Here is a 22,037-nt window from a genome sequence, read left to right as displayed (position 1 = left end):
CCTATATAAGGTACCCGCGTCGGCGCCATTTTCTCACTCGGCTGTGGACAGTGAAGAGGGAGGGTGGGAGTTAGGGCTGGCTGGGCTGTGTAGTGTAGTGTAGTGCAGAGTAGTGTTGTGCTATGCTGTGCTGCGCTGTGCTGCTGTTGTCCACTACTTCAAAGTCCATAGGGGCTGGCTGTGTTGTGCTGTGCTGCTGTTGTTAATAGGGGCTGTGTCCACTACTTCAAAGTCCATAGGGGCTGGCTGGCTGGACTGTGCTGTGCAGTCAGTTCTCCATAGGGGCTGTGTCCACTCCAAAGTCCTGTGCAGTGTCCCAGTCCTAAAGGGGTGCTGTAGTGTTGTCCAGGGGGTGCTCTGTCCATCTGGGGTGCTCCCCCCAAGTGCTAAAAAAATAATATTTTTTGTGTGTTTGTGAATTGTGTGCGCAGTAGCCGCACGTGCATCAACAAAGTAGTGCCAAGCGTGCGCCTGTGTCATAAGTAAAGGGCCGGCTGGCTTGACCGTTAAAGGGTGCTGTAACCCCCAAAGTACACTCCAGTCCAAACCAAAAAAAAAATTATTTTCTGTGTTTGTGAATTGTGGCCCTCATTCAGAGCCGTACGCTCTGAGCAGAGCGCACGCTCTGAATGAGGGCCGGGCTCCATTTTCATGGAGCGTCCTCCTGGACGCTCGTATAGCTGTGGGTCACCACCCACAGGCTATACGAGCGTGCTTTTTGATGGCCGCGATGGTCGAGACCATCGCGACCATCGAAATTGCGAGCCGGAGCCTGCGGTTGAGGTTTTCAACCGCAAGCTCCGGAGTGATTTTGGCTCTATCAGAGCCAAAATCACTCCCACTGACATCACTAGTGATGTCAGTGGGCCGGCTTCTGACGGGAGGCGTTCCCGTGGGAACGCCCCCGTCAGGGAGGCACGCCCCCGGCACGCCCACCAAAGGGGGCGTGCTGTCAATCAACATTGACAGCACGCCCCCTTTGATCGGACACAACGAGCGAAGGACTTTCCTTCGCTCGTCGCGTCTGGCGCATGCGCACGACGGAGCTCCCTCTGTCGTGCGCATGCTCAGTGCATAACATCGACCCACTTGCGAGCGGACAGCCGCTCGCGAGTGGGTCTGAATCAGGCCCTGTGTGCGCAGTAGCCGCACGTGCATCAACAAAGTAGTGCCAAGCGTGCGCCTGTGTCATAAGTAAAGGGCCGGCTGGCTTGACCGTTAAAGGGTGCTGTAACCCCCAAAGTACACTCCAGTCCAAACCAAAAAAAAAATTATTTTCTGTGTTTGTGAATTGTGTGCGCAGTAGCTGCACGTGCATCAACAAAGTAGTGCCAAGCGTGCGCCTGTGTCATAAGTAAAGGGCCGGCTGGCTTGACCGTTAAAGGGTGCTGTAACCCCGAAAGAACACTCCAGTCCAAACCACAAAAAAAAATATTTTCTGTGTTTGTGAATTGTGTGCGCAGTAGCCGCACGTGCATCAACAAAGTAGTGCCAAGCGTGCGCCTGTGTCATAAGTAAAGGGCCGGCTGGCTTGACCGTTAAAGGGTGCTATAAGCCCCAAAGAACACTCCAGTCCAAACCAAAAAAAAAATTATTTTCTGTGTTTGTGAATTGTGTGCGCAGTAGCCGCACGTGCATCAACAAAGTAGTGCCAAGCGTGCACCTGTGTCATAAGTAAAGGGCCGGCTGGCTTGACCGTTAAAGGGTGCTGTAACCCGCAAAGTACACTCCAGTCCAAACCAAAAAAAAAATTATTTTCTGTGTTTGTGAATTGTGTGCGCAGTAGCCGCACGTGCATCAACAAAGTAGTGCCAAGCGTGCGCCTGTGTCATAAGTAAAAGGGCCGGCTGGCTTGACCGTTAAAGGGTGCTGTAACCCCCAAAGTACACTCCAGTCCAAACCAAAAAAAAAATTATTTTCTGTGTTTGTGAATTGTGTGCGCAGTAGCCGCACATGCATCAACAAAGTAGTGCCAAGCGTGCGCCTGTGTCATAAGTAAAGGGCCGGCTGGCTTGACCGTTAAAGGGTGCTGTAACCCCCAAAGTACACTCCAGTCCAAACCAAAAAATATATATTTTCTGTGTTTGTGAATTGTGTGCGCAGTAGCCGCACGTGCATCAACAAAGTAGTGCCAAGCGTGCGCCTGTGTCATAAGTAAAGGGCCGGCTGGCTTGACCGTTAAAGGGTGCTGTAACCCCCAAAGTACACTCCAAACCAAAAAAATATATATTTTCTGTGTTTGTGAATTGTGTGCGCAGTAGCCGCACGTGCATCAACAAAGGAGCAGCGCCAAGCGTGCGCCTGTGTCCCATAAGTAAAGAGCCGGCTGGCTCATTTCTTAAAGGCTGGTGTAACCCACAAAGTGCACTACTCTCCAGTAAAAATAAAAAAATATTTTCTGTGTTTAGCCACACGTATATATCAAATCGATATAACATAAATGGAGGACCAAACTTTCTCCGATAAAAATAAAATAGAGAAAGATCAAGAACCACTTCCTCCTAGTGCTGAAGCTGCTGCCACTAGTCATGACATAGATGATAACATGCCATCAACGTCGTCTGCCAAGGCCGATGCCCAATGTCATAATAGAGGGCACATACAATCCCAAATGACAAAGTTCAGGAAAATGACCTTGAAAAAAACATTTAAATCAGCTGAAGAGAAACGTAAACTTGCCAATATGCCATTTATGACACGGAGTGGCAAGGAACGGCTAAGGTCGATCCCTAGTATGTTCATGACTAGTGGTTCAGCTTCACATGACGATGGAAGCCCTCCTCCCTCTAAAAAAATCAAGAGTTAAGCTGGCAAAAGCACAGCGAAGAACTGTGCTTTCTAAGAAGATATCACAAATCCCCAAGGAGAGTCCAAGTGTGGTGGTGGTTGCGATGCCTGACCTTCCCAGCACTGGACGGGAAGAGGTGGCTCTTTCCACCATTTGCACGCCCCCTGCAAGTGCTGAAAGGAGCACCCACAGTCCACTTGCTGATATGCAAATTGAAGATGTCACTGTTGAAGTACAACAGGATGAGGATACTGGTGTAGCTGGCGCTGAGGAGGAAGTTGGCGAGGAGGATTCTGATGGTGATGTGGTTTGTTTAAATCAGGCTCCGGGGGAGACAGTTGTTGTCTGTGGGATGAAAAAGCCCATCACGGTCATGCCTGGGCAGAAGACCAAACATTCCTCCTCTTTGGTCTGGCAATATTTCTATCCAAATCCGGACAACAACTGTCTTGCCATATGTACCTTATGTAAAGGTGGAATAAGTAGGGGTAGGGACGTTAACCACCTAGGAACATCCTCCCTTATACGGCACCTGCAGCGCGTTCATAATAAGTTACTGTCAAGTTCAGAAACTTTGGCTAAGACCGTAAGCAGTCCAGGGACACCTAAATCCCGTTGTCCTGTTGTATCCAAGCGCCTGCAAACCACACCGTCAACTCCCTCCTCGTCAATTTCCTCCTTAGTCAGGATCGGAAGTAGTCCTGCAGGCCATGTCACTGGCATGACTGACTCTCCTATCCCGGATTCCTCCGGAGGATCCTGCATTGCTACACCTCCTGCTGCCGCTGCTGCTGTTGCTGCTGCTGGGAGTCATTCATCATCCCAGAGAGGAAGTAGGAACACCACTACTTTTACTAAACAATTGACCCTCCAACAGTCCTTAGCGAGGAGGATGAAGTACGACAGCAGTCATCCTGAAGCAAAACGTATAACTGAGGCCTTGACTGCTATGTTGGTGTTAGACGTGCGTCCGGTATCCGCCATTAGTGCAGTGGGATTTAGACAATTGATGGAGGTAGTGTGTCCCCGGTTCCAAATCCCATCTAGATTCCACTTCACTAGGCAGGCGATACCGAGACTGTACAGAAACGTCAGCAAAAGTGTCCTCAGTGTCCTGAAAAATGCCGTTGTACCCAATGTCCGCTTAACCACGGACATCTAGATAAGTGGAACAGGGCAGAGTAAGGACTATATGACTGTGACATCCCACTGGGTAGATGTATCACCTTACGCAGCAACAGCAGCAGCGTCACCAGTCACAGCATCTCAGAAACGCCAGCTCGTTCCAAGGCAGGCTACGCTGTGTATCACCGGTTTCAGTAAGAGGCACACCGCCGACAACCTCTTAGAGAAACTGAGGGAAATCATTGCCCAGTGGCTTACCCCACTTAGACTCTCCTGGGGATTTGTGATATCTGACAACGCCACCAATAATGTGCGGGCATTACATCTGGGCAAATTCCAGCACGTCCCATGTTTTGCTCACACAATAAACTTGGTGGTGCAGAATTTTCTGAAAAGCGACAGGGGCGTGCAGGAGACGCTTTGGGTGGCCCGAAAAATTTCTGGCCACTTTCGCCATTCAGCGACTGCGTGCCGAAGACTGGAGCACCAGCAAACACTCTTGAACCTGCCCCGCCATCACCTGAAGCAAGACTGGAGCGCCAGCAAACACTCTTGAACCTGCCCCGCCATCACCTGAAGCAAGAGGTTGTGACGCGGTGGAACTCAACCCTCTATATGCTTCAGAGGATGGAGGAGCAGCAAAAGGCCATTCAAGCCTATACATCCACCTATGACATAGGCAAAGGAGGGGGTATGCACCTGACTCAAGCGCAGTGGAGAATGATTTCCGTGTTGTGCAAGGTTCTCCAGCCCTTCGAACTTGCCACACATGAAGTTAGTTCAGACACTGCCAGCTTGAGTCAGGTCATTCCCCTCATCAGGCTTTTGCAGAAGCGGCTGGAGAAAGTGAAGGAGGAGCTAAGACGGAGCGATTCCGTTTGGCATGTGGGACTTGTGGATGAAGCCCTTCATTCGCTTTGCCAGGATTCCAGGGTGGTCAATCTGTTGAAATCAGACCACTACATTTTGGCCACCGTGCTCGATCCTAGGTTTAAAGCCTATGTGGTGTCTCTCTTTCCGGCCGACACAAGCCTGCAGAGGTGCAAAGACCTGTTGGTGAACACACTGTCAGCTGAAGCGGAACGTGACATGTCAACAGCTCCTTCTTCATTTTCTCCCGCAACTGGGGCTGCCAGGAAAAAACTTAGGTATCCTAAGCAACCCGCTGGCGGTGATGCAGGGCAGGCAGGACCAAGTTTGGACATCTGGTCCGGACTGAAGGACCTGACAACAATTTCTGACATATACCAGAGGAAACAAAATTTGGAAAAGAGAGCAAAGTCTGAAAAAAGACAAATAAGTCTTTTTGGGGCACTCTTGAAAACAAATGTCAGTAATGAGAATGTTAAAATGTACTTTTAATTAATTGCCTTGGCTAAAAAATCTAATTCACAACAAATTGAGTTAAAGACAAACATATACACTAAATGTATAACACATAAATACACATAATAGACAGATCACAATCAGGATCGTATGATCTGTGGTGGCATGTACATGAGGTTGATGTGTCCTGTATTAGGTAAATCGTAATTACTGTCGTATGCTCTGTAACAGTGTATATACGAGATTAATAAATCTCATTAAGTTACATAATTCATAGTACTTGATCTACCTTTAGGAACAGAAAATGAATATCAGCAACATAGATTATATTACCATGTACTGATGGTTAAATCAATATAGATAGGCGAAAATATGAAGATGTGTAGGGTCCTATTTAGTCACCCACTCGATAAATATCTATTTGGGTACAAATAAAAATATAACACACATAATAAATAGGAAGAATGATCAATATATCAATAAATTGTGCAATAGGAAACGAGAATTATTTCATGATCATATCTATTAGTCAAATATAAAGTAGTTATTCATGCAGCATATTTCAAAACTTCTATAAACAATAAGTACATCCAATTAATTTTGGTCCGATGAAAATTCCAGTAATAGAGGAAAATAACCAATTAACAGGTAAGTATAAGTTATCATACAATAGTCATATCGATATTGATGTAATATGTATTCATAATCTCAAAATGATAAAGACATAACATTACACTCATAAAATAAGACCACAAATGGTATACCAGTATAGGAGAAATAAAAGGTAACGTTTGTTATGTGGTCTTATAAGTGTTCGCTGATACACTGTTATAGAAAAAATCAAAGTGATCGCATTGGATAAGGATCCATCTCACATGGAAATTATAATAGTGTGTGTGCCAGGGATATGACAAATGTAGGGATCAAAGAAGAAAAAAGCAAGAACTGTGGTACTGGAAACGCATACCCACTTCTGCTTTCCGTGGTCCGGTTCTGACAAGAGATGAGAGAGTGGGACAGCATGACACACAGATGAAATGAAAGTTATGCACTTCTGCTGTTTGAGGAAAAGCTGTGTCTCTCCCCTGTTACCGTGGGGCATTGAAAGGGGGAGTCACATGCAGGGAACTCAAATGAGAGAGTGCTTTGAATGGATAGTGAAGTACCTGTCTTGAAGTAGAGGAAGGACCACAGCTGCATGTGCTGTGTGTGAGAACCCTGGTGCTAATGCACTGTTCAGGATGCGCGTTTCGCCGGTATAGCTTGGTCACGTGATCGCCTCTAATTAAAAGTACATTTTAACATTCTCATTACTGACATTTGTTTTCAAGAGTGCCCCAAAAAGACTTATTTGTCTTTTTTCAGTCTTTGCTCTCTTTTGCAAATTCTGTTTCCTCTGGTATATGTGTATAGCACAAATTGTTTTGGGTGCACCACCAATAAGAAGTCATCCAGAGTAAAAATCTTTTTTAACTTTGGTGATAGACTTGAATTTGGTTCTATAATTGAGATACCATTATTATCCTTATTACATTAACACCAGTGCGGACTCCATTCCCCCTTTTTTTGTCCAACAATTTTTGACATGTCTACTGTCACTGCATATTATACTGTCACCATTGACAGAATGGTGGAGGATTACATCGGTGACAGCATCCAAGTAGGCATGTCAGACAGTCCATACCTGTACTGGCAGGAAAAAGAGGCAATTTGGAGGCCCCTGCACAAACTGGCTCTATTTTACCTGAGTTGCCCCCCCTCCAGTGTGTACTCCGAAAGAGTGTTTAGTGCAGTCGGGAACCTTGTCAGCGAAAGGCGTACGAGGTTGCTTCCACAGAATGTGGAGAAGATGATGCTCATCAAAATGAATTATCAGCTCTTCCAGGGAGACCAGCCTCCAGAACATACAGAGGGACCTGTGGTGGTGGATTCAAGTGGGGACGAGTTAATACTTTGTGAGGATGAGGATGTACACACTGAAGAGGGTGAGGAATCGGTGGATAAGGAGGATGAGGATGACATCTTGCCTCCGTAGAGCCAGTTTGTGCAGGGACAGATTAATTGCCAGCTTGTTTTGTGGGGGCCCAAACGAACCAATCATTTCAGCCACAGTCGTGTGGCAGACCCTGGCGCTGAAATGATTGGTTTGTTAAAGTGTGCATGTCCTGTTTATACAACATAAGGGTGGGTGGGAGGGCCCAAGGACAATTCCATCTTGCACCTCTTTTTTTTCTTTGCATTATGTACAGTTTGGGGCCTAGTTTTTCAAACTGCCATCCTGTCTGCCACTGCAGTATCACGCCTAGATGGGTCACGTGTTTGTGCCGCCCACTCGTGTCGCTTAGCATAGTCATCCAGCTACCTCGGTGCAACCTTTTGGACATAAAAACACTATTGTGAGGTGTGAGGTGTTCAGAATAGACTGGAAATGAGTGGAAATTAAGGTTATTGAGGTTAATAATAGCATAGGAGCAGAAAAACCTACAAATTCTGTGATTTTAGCTGTTTTTATGCTTTTTTTCAAAAAAATACAGATCCAAAACACAAAACCCAGAACCCAAAACATGGAAGGGTGGTTTTGGCAAAACCAATCCAGATCCAAAACACAAAGAAAGATCCAGATCCAAAACCAAAACACAAAACACGAAAAGTGGCCGGTGCACACCCCTAGTTTCAATATTGAACATAAAATCACCTGTAAAATCAAACACAAAATTAAACACAACATCCGCAAAATAATAGATTTGCTTTATGTTGCTTATTTTAGCATGGTTCTTGTGTCTGTTAGCCAATCAGTGGCCTGGCTGTTGATTGACAGCCTGACTACTCACAGCCAATCAGCGACAAGTTACAATAGTAGCGGCCGCTGATCGGCTGGCGGCCGTACAACTCCAGGAAGCCTTGTGTGTCCTGTCACTTGCGGAGAACAGCTGTATGTGTACACACATAAAGCTCTTCTGTGTCTGTTATGGCTCAGGATGCCAGTTTGTTTTTTCAAATGCTCTTGATGCTACTGGAGAAGAGGACCAACCTGTGCCAAGGATAAGGTGATTATTTATTTATTTTTTTCCAAACAGTGGGATTCTACTGGACAAGAGGACCAAACACCAGGGATAAGGTAAGTGTACAGGTGTGTCCACATACATGTTACCTTCGTGTTCTACAAGTCGTGTTAAACATAACGCATGAGCGCCATGCGACTCAGTAGGGGTAAGCGCCTTTTCGTGTGTCTTTTGTCCCTAAAAATGCACCTTATTCACAATATTATGCAAAAAGGACGCACAAGCAGCTTCTGCTGATTAAAATCATATGTGGCATGCCTATATTCTGTGTGCGACTGCGGATGTACCTGCATGCGAATGCTATGTTACAGTGTCAGCGACTGTAACGTAGCATCTCGCATGGAGATACAGCTTCAGGCGCATGCAGAATATAATCTGTGTGCGACTGCGGATGTACCTGCATGCGAAATACACAGCAACTGTGACACTGTAACATAGCGTTTCGCATGCATATACAGCCGCAGTCGCACACAGAATGTAGGCACGCCGCATAACATTTTAATCAGCAGAAGCTGCTCGTATGTCCTATTTGCAATGCATTTGAAGGTAAAAAGTTGCATGAAAAGAATATCTGCACTACCGAGTCACGCCATGGTTTGGTACAACTAGAAGGGCTGTTTAACTAACAATTGTGTGTAATAAAATGTATCTTTCAACGGTGTGTGTGTGTGCTGTCTTTGTTTTAGTATTTCCTTTACAGGGGAGAACATATGTTCCAGTAGCCCCCTAATGCCCTGGAGGCTGGTACTTGTGGTTGTCCAAGTATGAGCATTTAGGGGAGGCTTTATTGAGTCTATAGTCCCCATGCATAATACTTAGTTTTATTATATATTATACACCTGTCAACCCCGCCCAGGGGTGTGGGAGATAGCCTCAAGCTTTATCTCCAGCCAGGGGTTACCTGGAGAGGGGGAGGGGCTTTATTAGGGGGGTCCCCACTTCCCCAGGAATCTCCAGCCTAGGCTGGCTAGTGTGAGGTGCTGCTTGCTTTAGTAGGGGGACTCCGTGAAGTGTGTCCCCCTGCTGTCGCATTACTCCCCGCAAGTAAGAGCCCGGTGCTGGTTGTTGACAATACGGGGGATCCTACGTAATTTTTCCCATATTTTCACAACCAGGACCGACTCACACAGCCCGGTGCTAGTTATGCTTTCGGTTTTTTTGGGGGGGGGGGGGCGCCCCATGTCTTTCTCTTTTCTTTATTTTAACATGCAAGAACCATGCTAAAATAAGCGGCATGAAGCAGGTCTATTATTTTTGGAATATTGTGTTCGATTTTGTGCTTGATTTTACAGGTGAACCATGGTTAAATCACCAGCATGAAGCAGGTCTATTATTTTGGGGATGTTGTGTTCAATTTCAATTCAAATAGTAGTAAATCAGGGGATCCTAAGTTGGTCTATGTAAAAATACAGATGTTTAGACGATATTCGATTTTGATAGGGATTTCGGTTTTATATTCGATTTCACATACGGTTTTGACTTTAGTAAATCTCTGATCAAAATCGAAATCAAAATCGGGTTCAAAATCACCAGACATGCAAAATTGAACTTTGATAAATATACCCCCAAGTATCAAAACTTGCATCAGCCCTATGGCAGGTGCAGATTATCCGTCTGTGTATGGCCTCCTACAGTATGTAAGCGATTGAGTGTCTGCGTACGCAACCACTGTCACCAACACACTCGTGACACGCCCATAAGACGGGCCATCTCCATGCGTTCACTGGTAGCCACCTCCAAGTAATTGCCTAGAACCATCAAGCACTTACCCAACACATTTCTAAAACCGTGTGACTCAATCGCAACAGCACCTAATTAATGCATGCGCTGTAGGAGTTTTTAGGGATATTTGCACATGCAGAGTAGAAAATAAAATGCTCAACTATGTGACCATCAGCATTGCCTGTGACTCTAAACATGGCCCATCGCAACCTGCTGAGGAGGAGCATCAGGAAAAAAGTTAGTTATACACTATGGGCCTGATTCAGAGATGTTCGCTGACCCGATGATTAGCGCACAGCTCCGATTGCTAGAGGACTGTGCATGTGCAGGATGTGTATTGCACATGTGAGGCCCTCCATCTGCGAGTCTGTTCCCTGTGACTCCCAAACACAGCGTTTGGAAAGTGGAGTGGGGGGCATTCCTGGGCAGTGTTCCCGAAAAAGGAGGGGTGTCCAGTAGGGAAGAGGCCAGGGTCTGCTTCAGTGGATTCAGATTTCCTGGCCTCGCAAGCTGTCAGGACCTGGTCGGGCTGTGGTAAGATTCAGCTACTGCAGCCTGGCCAAAGGGGCAACCGATTCACAGTCCTGGGATTGCAGATGTAGCAAGGAGGTGTCTATTTCCTACAGACACCTCCTGCTACATTAGCATTTCAGATGGACAGAACTGCATAGCCACTGCTGTGCGGTTCTGCAATTCCGTCCATCTCTGCATCAGACCCTTTGTTAGATAAGGTTAGCCTGTGATACATTCTGGTACCTGTGAAGCAGAGATAGCCATTGGAAGGGCGGCATTGTATTGATACATTTTACTGTTACCAGCACCAGTGGTTATAAACCATTGGATTCCGATGGCCAACCCTACTCTGCAGTCACCAGTGCACCATTGGGATACAAATTCCACTCCTCTGCCCTAATAGACTTTACAGTAGGAAGTTGGAACCCAGTGGTCGCAGCTGTGCCATCTTCTTCATCACCATGTTGCTCTGTGTCACAAACTATACCTTTATATGTACAGTTGACATTTGGGGAAACATATATGTGAAAACCTGTAGATTGTGTAAGAACCGTAATATCTGTTTCCCATTAGGTGGATGGACAATTCTCCTGTGGACTTTGTTGCCTGGGCAAATCATGAACCCAACTTTTCCAATAATGACGAGAACTGTGTTGTGATGTATAGAGACTTGGGTATGTGTTATACAGTATGTATGGCAAATTCATACAAATTAAATACATATGTGCCATTTTACAGATATATAGATCCTTTCCAGAGATGTAGATATATTAATGATATTTAATATTAAAAAATTTTGTGGGTTTGTCCAAGCCATCTATATCTCTGCTATCTATGAGTGCATTATAGGCGGTATGACAAACAAATGAGTGGCTTGCTTTGCTGCATTATTTCTATGGTGGTTTTCTAAAGCTGAATTCTGTTTTAGTGTAGCTCAATAAACTATTTGTGTGGACGAGCCCTTTTCATCTTTAACGCTAGTCCTCATGTACCACCTACGGGTCATGTTTTTTGGATTTATTTAATCTTGCACAGGTGAGTTACTCTTTGTTGGTTAAGGTTTAGAACTACTGCTCTAGTAACTTCCTTAAGATAATGAAGACTCCATAAAGGAGAAAATACAGACGTAGCACTTAGTTACACCTTTTGCTATAAATGATCAGGGAAAAATTGGGATGTTATTCTACCAAGATGACTCTGTTTCTCTGTATATTTTACCTTTTACCATAAATATGTCCTGCTGTGGTAAAAACAAAGAAAACAACCAGAATGCAATACAAAACAACTGTGCTACCCATTGGGTTATTATCACAAAGAAAACTGTTACTTTTGTTTAGCCCAAGCTTTTGAAAATTGTTGGTGCAGCGGTAGTCCCCAAGTAACCTGTCTGATGCATTTTGTTGTGAAAAAAAAACACTTTCATCAGATTAAGGGCCTGATTCAGCAAGGAGCGCAAATGTGAGCATGCGCTCGGCCGATGGTTTCGCAATGTGCATGCATCGTACTGCACGTGCACGAACCAATCAGTGCAATCAGGAAAGGGTACGCAGGGCAGATGCAGCGTGCACACAGACCCCTCTAACTTTGATTGACAAGAAGTGCCATTTGTGGGCGGCGATAGGGTGTGGTCGTGTGAACGCAGGTGTGCCAGTGCGTTTCAACGCCATTGCAGAGGCATGCATAAATTAGCCATTGTGAGACCCTACGCAGTCTGAGCTCTCACTGCATGCGGGAGATGTAGCAAAGTCTGCTCGAGGGGCAGTTCAACCACTATTCTGCATATGGGTCCGATGGTTCACGATGTTACCGATGTTTCCGCTATCTTGCGGACTACTCAGGCTGTGAGTAAAGGGAGGTGGGCGGCATTATGTATTGCTGGGTGTCTGCATCTTGTGCTGCGGATGCCGTGCGTATACACAGATTAGCATATACACGCAGCGGCCGAGTGTGTGCGCACATATGCGTTCCTTGCTGAATCAGGCCCTAAGTTATGAATTATTCCACAGCAAAACGCCTCAGGTACACTACATTGGGATTACCACTGCACAGATTCTTACAAATTCCTCAGCTTACTTAACACATAAAATGCTTAAACAGCTTCTAGCACAATGCAGCTTTCACATGGAAGTAGTTTTATTTTGCTCAAAGCAGATAGTTTAATTCATCTTTACTAATATCCCATTTCTCCATTTTCAATTAAAGGATATTGGAATGACGTAAACTGTGGTGATCCAAATGCATTTATCTGTGAGAGGAAAAACAGTTCCATTAATGTAACAGTTGCCCCAACTGCCCCTGTGCCAGAAGGCGGATGCCCATCAGAATGGCTTTCATTCGGAAAACAGGTAATTTTCTTCATAACTACTATTACTATTTTGTGTGATGTAGGTAATAGGATATAGTCATTTGGGGCTGTATTTACTAATGATTTTAATAGTGTGTGTAGTTTGGGCCTGATTCAGCATGGATCACTATTCTGCTAATATCAGCAATTATATGCATATGATTACATTCACATTCTAACATAAGGATGGGATGTAGTCAGGATACCACCGGCTGCTATCCCAGCCGCCGAAATCCCGACACTAAAAGCCCAACATGGGACTAAAGATAGGCGTCAAAATCCTGACGCCTATCATTACCCCACAACAAAGTCCTGACACCCGGCATACTGAATGAAGGTAAGCCGGGTGTCTTAGGTACTAGATGCAGGGGGGGAGGAGGTTTAGCTCTAGGAACCTCTGGGGGGACTTAGGGTTAGGCATCCCTTCGGGAGGAAATACAAGAAAGGAAAAAAGCGCTCTGTGGTAAGGAGATATGTAGATGTAAGAATGTGCGAAGGATTTGGGATCTGGGTATTGTGAATGGCTAATGGCTGTAGTGAATGAAGAATTTGAGTATTATAGTAAATATATACAAACACATACATACACACATGTGTATATACATATATATGTACATATAACTAAGGCTCTATTTACAGACAAATGTGTGATGTCAGGTGGGCAATAACTTGAGGCTGGTAGTTGATAAATAATTCTGAATTTTGGTCCAATGATTATAGTGAATGATGTTTTGTTAAAGCAATCAGTCTCTCTGCTTCTGACAGGTGGGCAACAACTGTGGGCTGGATGTTGTAAATTAGATGGTGATATGATGTGATATAGTCCTTATGAAATGCCAGAGAATAGGACCAACTGTCCTTATGTAATTGGTATGTACAACACTGTCAATTTATCTGGCTATGCAGGTAGACAAAAACTGTAGGCTGGGTGTTGGATTACGAACTCTGTTTTATGGTGAAAGCCGTATGCTGTGGATACCACCTCCTCTGTATCAACGCCACCTCAAAGATAGGAAAACGCAGTATCAGGATGTCTTGTGACACTATATTGCAGTGTTAGGTAAGTTTAGACCTACTTACCCTGAGTGGATGTCTGCTGGTCTGACTCCTCCTTGCGTCCAGGTGGGCTAGGTGCATGTAATTGAGGGATCCATATTGATAGCATACAGATAAGCCAGTAATTAACTAAAACTAATTTATTGAATTATAGTTGAACAAATTAACCATACAAAGTATGGTATTGCAATCTTAAAAAGTCAATAAATGTCAGATAATGTCCCAACGCGTTTCATCCCTAATTTGGGACTTCTTCAAGGGCAAAAGGTCTTTAAAGTGACCCTACCTTCTATTTATAGAGCAATATTCAAGTAAAAAGCGCCAGAATGCGGTGGTGAGCCGCACTTCCGGGTTGTGATGTGCGCATGCGCACATCGCGCATGTCCGCACATAGAGCTAACGCTTCAGTAGTAAGATTGTGTCTCATAGTGTGTAGATAGGAGGAGTCCTCCCATAACATGACCTGGCCCTGTGGTAACTCTATTGCAGAATGTCTGCATTTATGGCGGCGGCCATCTTTGGTGTGTTTTAAACAAATGGAGACCGATCATATCTATTAGTTGCTGTGTCACTAACCGCAATGATTGGTAAACAAGGAGCGGGGGCGTGGGGGAAAGAGGGAGGAGAGAAGGGAGGATGCCTATGTGTATATTTAATACATTAATAGTAAACACAGCAAAAATTGGATCCAAATCTAATTAGTAATTAAATAAATAAAAAAATAAAAAAATGAGTGAATGAATAAATGAATGCAATAACAGAGCCCTACTTTGAGAAGAGAAAAGAAAAAAGGGTGTCCATAAATAATTCCATCAATCACACACCGGTAATTATGAAGTAAATATAATGAAAAATTAAGCAATAAGGTTAATTCAGTGTATGCTCGTAGCTATGATATGCTTGTGCCTTGATTTTATAATCAGTATAATGATCATATTGCATCTAAATAGGTATACTTAGGGGTATGATAGCATGACTGGAGTTGATTCACAAAATAGGTAGAGATAGATGAGACTAGATGCAGTCATACAATTGATATAGATAGCTCAATAGAGTCATAGTAATATAGTAGTATGATGATGTATGGGTGTGTATATCAATTCAATTGATGATTTGGTCAGTCATCAATAGAAACCACGGGTTCAATGATACTACACAGGACACTAATACAAAAAGTACAATTATCTATGTGTCTTGATCAAGAGATGTATATATGTTGGTGGAACACATGTCTGGTTTTATCGGTTTAAGGGTCTATGTTTAAACCTTCAGGGTGTAATGTTTGCAGATCATAGATCCACCTACTTTCTAATTTGTCTATTTGTGTTATTTTATTCCCTCCCCTCCAGTTGTAGTTCATCTTGTCGATCCCCCAAAATTTGGAGGATCCCCTCTCCAAATGCACAACACATCGTCTATGTACCTCTTCCATAGGACCAAGTTTGCCCCAAGTCCCGCATAGGACCAGATCTTATTGTCCTCCCAATGGCTCATGAAGACACAAAACCCACTTGCAAGATAACATCCCACCAGAATAATAAGGAATTTAAAATCAGAGGAACCTTATCATGTGACAGCGACAACTTAATATATCTTTTGGAGTGTCCATGCGGACTACAATACATAGGACGCACAACAAGAACTTTGAAAGTCCGTATTTATGAACACGTAAGAAATATTTTAAGGGGTTTTGACAATCATAGTGTCTCTGAACATTTTAAGAACATCCATAATTGTGACCCTAAAGGTCTCAAATTTTGGGGGATCGACAAGATGAACTACAACTGGAGGGGAGGGAATAAAATAACACAAATAGACAAATTAGAAAGTAGGTGGATCTATGATCTGCAAACATTACACCCTGAAGGTTTAAACATAGACCCTTAAACCGATAAAACCAGACGTGTGTTCCACCAACATATATACATCTCTTGATCAAGACACATAGATAATTGTACTTTTTGTATTAGTGTCCTGTGTAGTATCATTGAACCCGTGGTTTCTATTGATGACTGACCAAATCATCAATTGAATTGATATACACACCCATACATCATCATACTACTATATTACTATGACTCTATTGAGCTATCTATATCAATTGTATGACTGCATCTAGTCTCATCTATCTCTACCTATTTTGTGAATCAACTCCAGTCATGCTATCATACCCCTAAGTATACCTATTTAGATGCAATATGATCATTATACTGATTATAAAATCAAGGCACAAGCATATCATAGCTACGAGCATACACTGAATTAACCTTATTGCTTAATTTTTCATTATATTTACTTCATAATTACCGGTGTGTGATTGATGGAATTATTTATGGACACCCTTTTTTCTTTTCTCTTCTCAAAGTAGGGCTCTGTTATTGCATTCATTTATTCATTCACTCATTTTTTTATTTTTTTATTTATTTAATTACTAATTAGATTTGGATCCAATTTTTGCTGTGTTTACTATTAATGTATTAAATATACACATAGGCATCCTCCCTTCTCTCCTCCCTCTTTCCCCCACGCCCCCGCTCCTTGTTTACCAATCATTGCGGTTAGTGACACAGCAACTAATAGATATGATCGGTCTCCATTTGTTTAAAACACACCAAAGATGGCCGCCGCCATAAATGCAGACATTCTGCAATAGAGTTACCACAGGGCCAGGTCATGTTATGGGAGGACTCCTCCTATCTACACACTATGAGACACAATCTTACTACTGAAGCGTTAGCTCTATGTGCGGACATGCGCGATGTGCGCATGCGCACATCACAACCCGGAAGTGCGGCTCACCACCGCATTCTGGCGCTTTTTACTTGAATATTGCTCTATAAATAGAAGGTAGGGTCACTTTAAAGACCTTTTGCCCTTGAAGAAGTCCCAAATTAGGGATGAAACGCGTTGGGACATTATCTGACATTTATTGACTTTTTAAGATTGCAATACCATACTTTGTATGGTTAATTTGTTCAACTATAATTCAATAAATTAGTTTTAGTTAATTACTGGCTTATCTGTATGCTATCAATATGGATCCCTCAATTACATGCACCTAGCCCACCTGGACGCAAGGAGGAGTCAGACCAGCAGACATCCACTCAGGGTAAGTAGGTCTAAACTTACCTAACACTGCAATATAGTGTCACAAGACATCCTGATACTGCGTTTTCCTATCTTTGAGGTGGCGTTGATACAGAGGAGGTGGTATCCACAGCATACGGCTTTCACCATAAAACAGAGTTCGTATTCCAACACCCAGCCTACAGTTTTTGTCTACCTGCATAGCCAGATAAATTGACAGTGTTGTACATACCAATTACATAAGGACAGTTGGTCCTATTCTCTGGCATTTCATAAGGACTATATCACATCATATCACCATCTAATTTACAACATCCAGCCCACAGTTGTTGCCCACCTGTCAGAAGCAGAGAGACTGATTGCTTTAACAAAACATCATTCACTATAATCATTGGACCAAAATTCAGAATTATTTATCAACTACCAGCCTCAAGTTATTGCCCACCTGACATCACACATTTGTCTGTAAATAGAGCCTTAGCTATATGTACATATATATGTATATACACATGTGTGTATGTATGTGTTTGTATATATTTACTATAATACTCAAATTCTTCATTCACTACAGCCATTAGCCATTCACAATACCCAGATCCCAAATCCTTCGCACATTCTTACATCTACATATCTCCTTACCACAGAGTGCTTTTTTCCTTTCTTGTATTTTCTGCTATTGGGAGAGTTTAGGACACCTTCCGGAGAAGCAGCTAGTGGTAATAACTGTCCCTTGCATGTGAGCGCTGACTGCTTCTTCTCTGTGTCTATCCCTTCGGGAGGGTTAGGCTAGCGGAAGGGGTGGTTATCCTTCCCCCGGGAGGGTTAGGTTTAGGATGCGGGAAGGGGGGGTTAGGTTTAGGCACCAAAGGGGAGAAGTTAGGGTTAGGCACTAAGGGGGGCATTACATATCGATTCCCATTAGGACTCCAACTTTCCCTTACACACATCCGTGTACTTTGGCAACATAGCAAAATAATCGGTAACATCAAGTAACTTCGGACCCATACGCACAGTTAAGGCAGAGACCTCACTCAGGAATTGCTTAATTCAGCACACGCTATGAGGCCTCAGGCTGCATATGGTATCGCAGTGGATAATTTATGCACGCCACAGCAAAGCTGTTGAAACGCACTGGCACACCTGCGTTTAGCCAACCACCCCCCTGTTACCACCCACAAACGGCACTTTCTGTCAATTACTCTGCGATGGGTCTGCGTTGCCACTGCGATCGCTGTTCCAATCGCAGCGGCTGGTTTGCACACGCACTGTGATGCATGCGCAGTGCAAAACAATCGACCCATTGCATGCGTATTAGCTACTGCGATCCTTGCCGAATCAGGCCCTTTGTTCCTTAGCGTGTATACTTACTGAATGCATCAAATTCTTCACTTACTGTACTCCACATTAGGGATGAGCGGGTTCGGATTTCTGAAATCCGAACCCCCCGATCCGAGGCCCCCCCGATCCGAGCCGGTTCCGAGTCAGGCTCAACTTTTCCCACCTGACTCTGATCTGAAATCGAGGCAAAATGTCATCATCCCGCTGTCGGATCTCGCGGGTTTTGGATTCTATAAAAGGTCCCCGCATCAGCGCCATTTTCTCACTCGGCTGTGGACAGTGAAGAGGGAGGGTGGGAGGTAGGGCTGGCTGGGCTATGTAGTGTAGTGCTGAGCTGCTGTTGTCTATAGGGGCTGTGTCCACTCCTCCAAAGTCCATAGGGGCTGGATGGGCTGTGTTGTGCTGCTGTCTATAGGGGCTGGCTGGACTGTGTTGTACTGCTGTTGTCCATAGGGGCTGGCTGGGCTGTGTTGTGCTGCTGTTGTCCATAAGGGCTGGCTGGGCTGTGTTGTGCTGCTGTGGTCCATAGGGGCTGGCTGGGCTCTGCTGTGCAGTCAGTTGTCCATAGGGGCTGTGTCCATTCCAAAGTCTATAGGGGCTGGCTGGGCTGTGTTGTGCAGTGTCCCATAAAGGCTGTTGTCCTAAAGGGGTGCTGTAGTGTTGTCCGGGGGGTGATCTGTCCATCAGGGGTGCTCCCCCCAAGTGCAAAAAAAAACATTTTGTTTGTGAATTGTGTGTGCTGTAGCCGCAAGTGCATCAACAAAGTAGCAGCGCCAAGTGTGTGCCTGTGTCATAAATCTGTTAAAGGGTGGTGTAACCTCCATAATGCACTCCAAAAAAAATAAAAAAATATTTTCTGTGTTTTTGAATTGTGTGCGCAGTAGCCACACGTGCATCAACAAAGTAGCAGCGCCAAGCGTGTGCCTGTGTCATAAATCTGTTAAAGGGTGGTGTAACTCCCATAGTGCACTCCAATAAAATAAAAAAATATTTTGTGTTTGTGAATTGTGTACCCAGTAGCCGCACGTGCATCAACAAAGCAGCAGCGCCAAGCGTGCGCCTGTGTCATAAATCAAGGGCCGGCTGGCTCGTCTGTTAAAGGGTGGTGTAACCCCCCAAAAGTGTGCTGCAAAAAAAATAAAAAATTCTTCTTTTCTGTTTGTGAATTGTGTGCAATGTAGCCGAACGTGCATCCACAAAGTAGCAGAGCCAAGTATGTACTCTTTGGGGCCTAGTTTTTCAAACTGCCATCCTGTCTGCCACTGCAGTGCCACTCCTAGATGGGCCACGTGTTTGTGCCGCCCACTTGTGTCGCTTAGCATAGTCATCCAGCTACCTCGGTGCAATCTTTTGGACTAAAAACAATATTGTGAGATGTGAGGCGTTCAGAATAGACTGGAAATGAGTGGAAATTAATGTTATTGAGGTTAATAGCGTTTCTGTGATTTTAGCTATTTTTATGCTTTTTATTAAAAAAAATACAGATCCACAACACAAAACCCAGAACCCAAAACACGGAAGGGTGGTTTTGGCAAAACCAATCCAGATCCAAAACACGAAAAGTGGCTGATGCACACCCCTACTCCAAATAGTTAATTTTGCAGTGTATCCCTTTGTACATATTTGTAGTTTATTCAGTTACCGGCCTCTGGGCATGCGCACCCGGAGCCGGCTCTGACACGCGCTTGCGCGAGACCCGGCTAGCGACGGGCGCTCCATCGTTACTGGTCTCGCACCAAAGGGGGTGAGCTGCCGATGGTGATTGACAGCTCGCCCCGTTTGGGAGGCGGGCGGGGGGGTGGCTGGCCAAACGGAGGCGTTCCCGAAGGAACGGCTGCCGTTTGGGGGCGGCCCCACTGACATCACAAATGATGTCAGTGGTGAGCTTCCGGCTCTATTTAGAGCCAAAAGCTCACTAGGACTTGCGGGAATGAGACCCTACCGCAAGGGTCTCGTCGCAAGCCCCGATGGTCATGATGGTCGAGACCATTGCGACCATCACCTGGTTGTTCACAATAGCCGTGGGTGGTCACACACAGCTATGCGAGCGGCCAGGAGGCCGCACCAAAAAAAAAAAAAAACGCCCTGATTCAGAGCGAGCACTCTTTCAGAACGTCTGTATCTGAATCAGGCCCTCTGTACAGACATGTATAATAATGCCCATGTGCAGATACATATTGATACAATCTGTAGAATGTCTCTTACTTGGAATGACCATCCTAAAGCTGAGTTTGCTGATATGAATTTATTATTGTTACTGCAAATAATGTCTGTCAGACAGGCCTGGTGACAGACGGGTACCAAGGATACCCACGTATGTGGCCCCGAGGTTCAATGGAGCACAAAAAGGGGCCGTGGAATCCAAATTTGATTTAAAAGCTGACTGTGCAACTAGATAAAAAGGTTGTTGTTGTTGTTCCCCCAGAAACACTAGTGTGCCGGATCACAAGATTTCTGTTTCCAGCCCTGCTTTTAGGAATCCTGTTTACAGAGCCGGATTAAGTGGGGGGACAATGGGGCACAGGGTCACACCTACCCACACGGGTCAGTATGAGAATAGGTGTCCAGAGTCACCGATTCCTGGATGGGGGCTAAGCTGCCATTGCTCTGTGCTCTACTGCATACAGCGCAGAGTGGCTCCCAAGTCCCCTCATCGGTGTCATGTGACATAGCACGTCTGCTACGCTGATGAGGAGATTCGAGATCAGCTCTGCTGGAATCAGGTGGTCAAGTGAGTAATCAGGGGCAGGGATGGAGGCATTAGGCTCCATGTGGCTTGGGGGAAGGGGAGGGGGGTAGGCTCTTTGTGGCTTGAAAGAGCCCTTCACAACTTAGTTGCCCTGGGGCCCTGCCTGTTTATACTGGAGTTGAGCGGGTTCGGTTCCCAGAGAACCGAACCCACCCAAATTTAGCATATCCTAGTCGGATCCAAGCAGGCTCGGAGGTTCCCGCCTTACTCAATTCTCAAAACCGAGGCAAAACCATAGAGATGGAAATCTCGCGGTTCGCAAGCTTTCGTCTCTATGATCAATGTAGTATATAGAGACCATGCGACAGACGCCATTTCACTCCGGCTGTGGAGACTGAACAGGGAGGGTGGGTAGTGTAGGGCTGGGAGAGGTGCTGGTGCTATCTGCTGTGTCCTGGGCTGGTCCTGATCCGTTCCGGTCTCTGGTCACGGTGCTGTCACTGTCACTGTGCTGTCTGCTGATACATCAGGGCTGTCTGCTGTGTCCTGGGCTTGTGCTATGTTCATCTCTGGGCCCAAGTTCTGGACTCCAAAAAAAAAAATCAGTGTCTTTATTACTGTATATTTTTCTGTGTGTGCTCGTGGGTGTTAGGCTTAACCGCAGTAGAGCACAATAGCCAGCCAGTGCTGCCCGACTCCAGTCGTGCTCAATCAAAAAAAAAACAATTCAAGTGTCTTATATAGTGATATTTTTTTCTTTTGTGTGTGCGTGGGTGTTAGGCTTAACCACAGTAGCGCACAAAATCCAGCGACTCCAGTCGTGTTCAATCAAAAAAAAAACAATAAAAGTGTCTTATATATTTTTTTCTTCTGTGTGTGTGTGGGTGTTAGGCTGAACCACAGTGGTGTACAAGATTTTGTGACTCCAGTCGCGCTCAATAAAAAAAAAAAAACAATAAAAGTGTCATATATTTTTTTCTTCTGTGT

General features: G+C 44.8%; 1 pseudogene; it reads left to right on the top strand.

The window, feature by feature from the left end:
* Positions 1–22,037, top strand: part of LOC148517456 (macrophage mannose receptor 1-like) — a 268,777-nt pseudogene that overhangs the window by 158,681 nt on the left and 88,059 nt on the right.

Source organism: Taudactylus pleione, unplaced genomic scaffold (genome assembly GCF_031769625.1).
Source record: "Taudactylus pleione unplaced genomic scaffold, aTauple2 ptg000216l, whole genome shotgun sequence".
In the NCBI taxonomy this organism is placed as follows: Eukaryota; Metazoa; Chordata; class Amphibia; order Anura; family Myobatrachidae; genus Taudactylus; species Taudactylus pleione.
Note: the sequence above shows the minus strand (reverse complement) of the source record. Positions and strands in the feature narration are given on the sequence as shown.